The sequence below is a fragment of the Octopus bimaculoides genome, chromosome 8 (genome assembly GCF_001194135.2).
Source record: "Octopus bimaculoides isolate UCB-OBI-ISO-001 chromosome 8, ASM119413v2, whole genome shotgun sequence".
NCBI classification, from domain to species: Eukaryota; Metazoa; Mollusca; class Cephalopoda; order Octopoda; family Octopodidae; genus Octopus; species Octopus bimaculoides.
Genome location: NC_068988.1, coordinates 86,759,206 through 86,765,050, shown reverse-complemented (window position 1 = coordinate 86,765,050; position 5,845 = coordinate 86,759,206). Strand labels below are relative to the sequence as shown.

The following is a 5,845-nucleotide window of genomic DNA, read 5'->3' as shown; positions in this document are numbered from 1 at the left end:
CAGCCTCCTTTAGAATTGCTAGCTTAGTTCAAAATTTGAAACTAAAGGTGGTGAGCTGTCAGAATCATCAGCATGCCGAAGAAAATGCTTAGCAACATTTCTTCCGGCATTACGTTCTAAATTCAAATTTCACCGAAATCGGCTTTGCCTTTCATCCCTTTCGGAATAAGTACCAGTTGAACACTGGGGTTGATGTAATCGATTTATCCTCTCCCCACAAATTTCAGGCCTTGTGCCTATAGTAGAAAAGACTGAGCTGGCAGAATCGTTACGGTACCGGGCAAAAAACTACGCGGTTTTACCTTCTGAGTTCAAATTCTGCTGAGGTCGACTTTACCTTTCATTCTTTCGGGGCTGATAAATTAAGTATCAGTGACTTGTGTTGATGTAATCAACTAGTTCCTTCCCCACCAAATTTCAGGCCTTGTGCTTTTAGTAGGAATGATTATTCGTCCGTCTTTACGCTCTGAGTTCGAATTCCACCGAGGTCGACTTCGCTTTTCATCCTTTTGGGATCAATAAGATAAGTATCATTTGAACACTGGGGTCGATGTAATTGACTTGTCTCCTCCCTCAAAATTGCTACCCTTGTGTCAAAATTTGCAACCATTATTATTATTGTTGTTATTGGGTGAGAGAGCAGCGCATGCCATTGACGTGATGCTGGGGTATACAAATATACGAAGCCTAATATATCCATCATGATTACCCTTCTGATAAAGGCACACAAAGCAAATGCATCACAAATATATATGTGCTACATGGTGGGCTCATTTCAAGATAAAGAGCGCATAACTTCAGGTCGAGTATCTCATCTCGCCCAGAAGATTTGCTTCAGGATGATGAACGAAGCATCCATGTTTCCAGGTGTGAATTGTTCAAACCCCAAAGAATTCCTCTCAACCAATGAACATAATACGCCCCACCCACTATTCCTGCTCGTGATCAGGGATGCACATATTGTCAGCTACTAAGGGACATGCTCTATTGGTTATGGTCAAGTATAATTTTTTTAATCGAACACATCGATCTCAGTACTTATTTTTAAGTTTGGTACTTTTTTCTATCGGCTCTTTTACCCTATTGGGACGTAAACACACCAACGCCGGTTATCAATTGGGGTGGAGGACAAACACAACCCAAAGACACGCACGGGCACACACACACACACAACAAATTTATGGCGAAATGATAATCATATAAAGGACAGTAAACTATCCCTAGATAAAAAGAAGCAAAAAAAAAAGAATATTTTCAACTTTAAAAAGTCTGCCCCAGGTGAGGATCGAACTCACGACCTTCAGATTACTCGGCTGTTAGATTAAGATTATGAGACTGACGCGCTGCCTACTGCGCTACCGAGGCAGTTAGTGAGAAACGTCTTTGTTTAAGAAGACAGCTGTCGTCAATACTTCTGCCCGCATATATGCAAAACACACACACGCACAAACTCTCTTTCTCTCTCTCTCCCCACTCCCACTACTCACTTTTACGAATTGTTATATACGTACGTAAAATCATAACTACTGATTTGTTGTATATAATATATACACACAATATTATATTTAAATTTCAAAAAATATTTCTAGTTTTAGAAAAAAAAAAAAAAAGCTTGTGCCCCAGGTGAGGATCGAACTCACGACCTTCAGATTACTCGGCTGATAAATTTGGATTATGAGACTGACGCGCTGCCTACTGCGCTACCGAGGCACCTAAATTCTAGGCTGTTTGTTTAGGAAGACAACCACTATGGCTACTAGCTATATTTTCAGTACAAGTGTTGCTATTGCTGACAGCATTTATGCAATACGCACGCACGTACGCTCTCTCTCTCTCTCTCTCTCTCTCTCTCTCTCTCTCACACACACACACACACTGTCTCTTTCTCTCACTCTTGTTAACTTATAATATAGTCACGCACATATAGTCATAACTACTGCTTATTTGTTTACACACCCGATATTAGCTCTAAATAAAAGGCGGCAAGCTGGTAGAATCGATACCGCGTCGGACAAAATGCTTAGCGGCATTTCGTCCGTATCTACGTTCTAAGATGAAATTCCGAGTTGGGTCAAACTTTGCCTTTCATCCTTTTGGGTACGATAAAATATGTACCAGCTGAATACTAGGATGGATGTAAAATAGGATTGCTCTCGGATCTTTGGGGTTTGACGGGCAACATTTGTTTTCTTAATGAAACAATTTCAAACTTGGGACACTGGTAGAATGTGTCATACAAAACAAATTTTCTCTTAGCCTTCTTAACAAAAAAAAATGTACATCGCAAGTTATTTCATGTTAAAGTTGTCGTAATTCTGTAATTTTAACCAATCACTGACGTCTATTCAGCTGAATACAGTTACTGCTGTTCGGTGTCAAGTGTGTTATTCCCTGTTTAATTATATCATTATTCCCTAGTAAGGGTTTAGGGTTTTAGGGTTAGGGTTCGGGTTTTAGGGTTAGGGTTTTAGGGTTAGGGTTGGGGTTAGGGTTGGGGTTAGGGTAAGGGTTAGGGTTATGGTTATGAGTTATAAGGTTAGAGTTAAGGTTATGGCAAAAATAATCATAACCCTAACCGTAATCCTAAAACTAACCCTAACTCTAAAACCCGAACCCTAACCCTAAAACCCTAAAGCTAAAACCAGTACAAACGCACGGAGTAACACGGGTAGTTGTTGACAAACAACGGGACTAATTTTATTCAAGGAAAAGATCCCATGACACCGTTACGGCATTAATTGTTTTCACCTCAATAGACGTCAGTGATTGGTTGAAATTACACCGAAATACGACAACTTTTTACATAAAATAACTTCGAATACAAAATCTTCTATCTGTTCTATACCACAAAATATACAAGTATTCGAAGTTTGAAAGTGTTTCGGTACCAAAAACACTACATAAAAAAATGTTGCCCGTCAAACCCCAAAGATCCTTGCTCTCTCTATCGAAATGGCTGGCCTAGTGCCAAAATTTGAAAAAAAAAAAAAAAAAATTCTGCCCCGGGTGAGGATCGAACTCACGACCTTCAGATGGCTCGGGTGTTAGCTTTGGATTATGAGACTGACGCGCTGCCTACTGCGCTACCGAGGCAGTTAGCAGCAAAGCTGTTTGTTAATGAAGACAATCACTATAGCTACTAACTCTATCTGCTCACTTCATATAGTTGACGTTGATACTGTCTACTTACACACACGCACACGCACACACACACTGAGTCTCTCCTCCCTTCCTCTTTCTCCCTCTCTCTTTTCTCCTCCTTTTCTCTCCCCCCCACTCACTCTTAGCTAATGTTATAATACTCACTCACCTATATAGGCATATCTACAGTTTAATGCCCCGCAAACCAGTTTTCTGCTAACTTTCTGAATGCATGCATATTTTTTAATGAAATTTCGCTGTGATAAGTCGTCGATGATGTAGATTACAATTATGTTGAGACAATCAAGAGAAAAAGAAGCTGGCTGACTTTCGGACGTTCTTCTTCTTCATCTATTGACATGCCTGTGTGGTTAAGAAGCTAGCTGTTCATCTACGAAGTAGTGATTTCGTCCCGCTGCGCGGAACCTTGAGCAAGTGCCTTCGACTATAGCCCTAGGCTGACCAAGACCTTGTGAGGGAATTCGATGACGGAAACTGTATGGCAGTACGTCGTGCGTGCGTGCGTGCGTGCGTGTGTGTGTGTGTGGTTTTGCGCGCGTGCGTGTAAGTGTGCCTGTGTATGTGTGTGAGTGTATGTGTGTGTTTGTCCCTACCACCCCCTTGATCACCGGTGTTGGTTTGTTCACTTCCCTGTAAATTAAACAGCTCGGTAAAAGAGACCTTTGAGTAAGTAAGAAGCTTAAAAATATGTCCTGGGATCAATTCGTTCAACTAAGACCCTACAAGGTGGTGCTCCAGCAAGGCTGCAATCGAATGACAAACAAATAAACAATAAAAGATTTCTAAAAAATAATAAAAGAAGCAAATACTTATCACCGATTTCTGAAACCAAAGAGAAGATAGCGGAGCGGAGGCGGTAGCATTTCGCTCATGTATTTATTTATTTATTATATTTATTTATTTATTTATTTATTTATTTATTTATTTATTATATTTATTTATTTATTTATTATATTTGTGGGTGGCGTTGGTTGTTGGTTTGATAACAACTTTGGTAGATTTATCGGTAAATTTTTTGTGTAACACCCAAACGATTTTCATTAAAAAAACAAACAAAAAAACTCGGATTTTTTTGCGTGGAATCAAGTACCCTGCCCTCCTAATATGCTGCAAATCCCTTATTTTGGTTCGGAAAAAAAAAGGGGGTGGGGCGGGGGACCCCACCCCCTCCTCATCCCGAAACCATTGGAATTTTTTTTTTTTTTCGTTGAATGAATTCCTGTGACCTCCTAATATGCTACAAAACCCTTTTGGGGGTCCGAAAAATGGGTGGGGTGAGATGGAAGCCTCGGAAATTTTACCCACTCCCAAAATTTTCCAGAAGTAAATTTTCCAGAGTGTGATTCACACGGTTCGCGCGCGCGCGACATTTATATTATGTGCGTGTATATATATATATATATATATATATATAATAGCGTGTATGTGAATGTATGTAGACAGGTAAAAATTCACCGACAAAGTGCTACTTATCTCTTTGCTGTCAAATAAATGCATTAATTCTCAACAAAACACAATTTTTGCTCGACTAAATATCTTAAGCTTTATACCAGCATTTTCGGAAAAAAAAAACTCTTTCGATCCCAAACTAATTTTTGTGTCGTGGTGGGGTGGGGGAAGAAAGTTGAATGATGTCACATTTTCTGTGTGGTAAGTAGCTTGCTTACCAACCACATGGTTCCGGGTTCAGTCCCACTGAGTGGCACCTTGGGCAAGTGTCTTCTACTATAGCCTCGGGTCGACCAAAGCCTTGTGAGTGGATTTGGTAGACGGAAACTGAAAGAAGCCCGTCGTATATATGTATATATGTATATGTGTGTGTTTGTGTGTCTGTGTTTGTCCCCCACCATTGCTTGACAGCCGATGGTGGTGTGTTTACGTCCCCGTAACTTAGCGGTTCGGCAAAAAGAGACCGATAGAATAAGTACTAGGCTTCCAAAGAATGAGTCCTGGGGTCGATTTTCTCGACTAAAGGCACGCATCCATTTCCAAATAAGTTTATTTTAATAATTTTGATGCGACTCTACCCTGTACTGTTCTCTCTCTACCCCTTTCGTTTTCTCTCTCTCATCACATTTTGTTGGATGGTCATTGACTGCTCATGAGTTTTTCCACCCATACATACATTGATACATACATACACAATGGACTCTGCCGTCGGAAACGACTTATGAGCATTGAGCTTTTTTCGTGCCGCACATTAGCTCACCCTCTCCATCAAATCGACGTTATCTGAACAGATGCACAGTGTACCACACATCAGGTGTTGAAGTGATCACTGAACAACGTTAGATGATCTGTTTTGCTCATGAACACAACGTACCTCGCAGTCTAGGAATTGAAATCACGATCTAGCGATCGTGAGTGCAACACCCTAACCACTAAGCCATGCACCCTAACACACACACGCACACACATACATACTTACATACATACATACATACATACATACATACATGTATACATACATATATACATATATATATATATGGTGGTTGTCTACTCCTTAAACAGAGTTTGACCACCTCCTGCACCTACACCTTAGCCCGTTCATGGCGTCTGATGTGGCTTTTTAAAACAGACAATGTTTTGAAAAAACACCCACACAGATTGCACCTCTGATTTGCACTACCAATACCTGCAAGTAAGTTCTGCTCATTGTGGATCCTAACATGTCTTTTAA

General features: G+C 40.3%; 3 non-coding genes across 3 annotated transcripts; all 3 read right to left on the bottom strand.

Annotated features, from left to right (window-relative positions):
• Positions 1 to 1,270: 1,270 nt before the first annotated feature.
• On the bottom strand, positions 1,271 to 1,365 carry Trnam-cau (transfer RNA methionine (anticodon CAU)). The gene is made up of 2 exons: positions 1,329 to 1,365; positions 1,271 to 1,306 (listed from the first exon to the last, which is right to left on the bottom strand). It is a non-coding gene; the product is annotated as a tRNA-Met (tRNA).
• Positions 1,366 to 1,615: 250 nt separating this feature from the next.
• On the bottom strand, positions 1,616 to 1,710 carry Trnam-cau (transfer RNA methionine (anticodon CAU)). Its single transcript has 2 exons — positions 1,674 to 1,710; positions 1,616 to 1,651 (listed from the first exon to the last, which is right to left on the bottom strand). It is a non-coding gene; the product is annotated as a tRNA-Met (tRNA).
• Positions 1,711 to 2,998: 1,288 nt separating this feature from the next.
• Trnam-cau (transfer RNA methionine (anticodon CAU)) lies at positions 2,999 to 3,093 on the bottom strand. The gene is made up of 2 exons: positions 3,057 to 3,093; positions 2,999 to 3,034 (listed from the first exon to the last, which is right to left on the bottom strand). It is a non-coding gene; the product is annotated as a tRNA-Met (tRNA).
• Between the last annotated feature and the right edge of the window lie 2,752 nt (positions 3,094 to 5,845).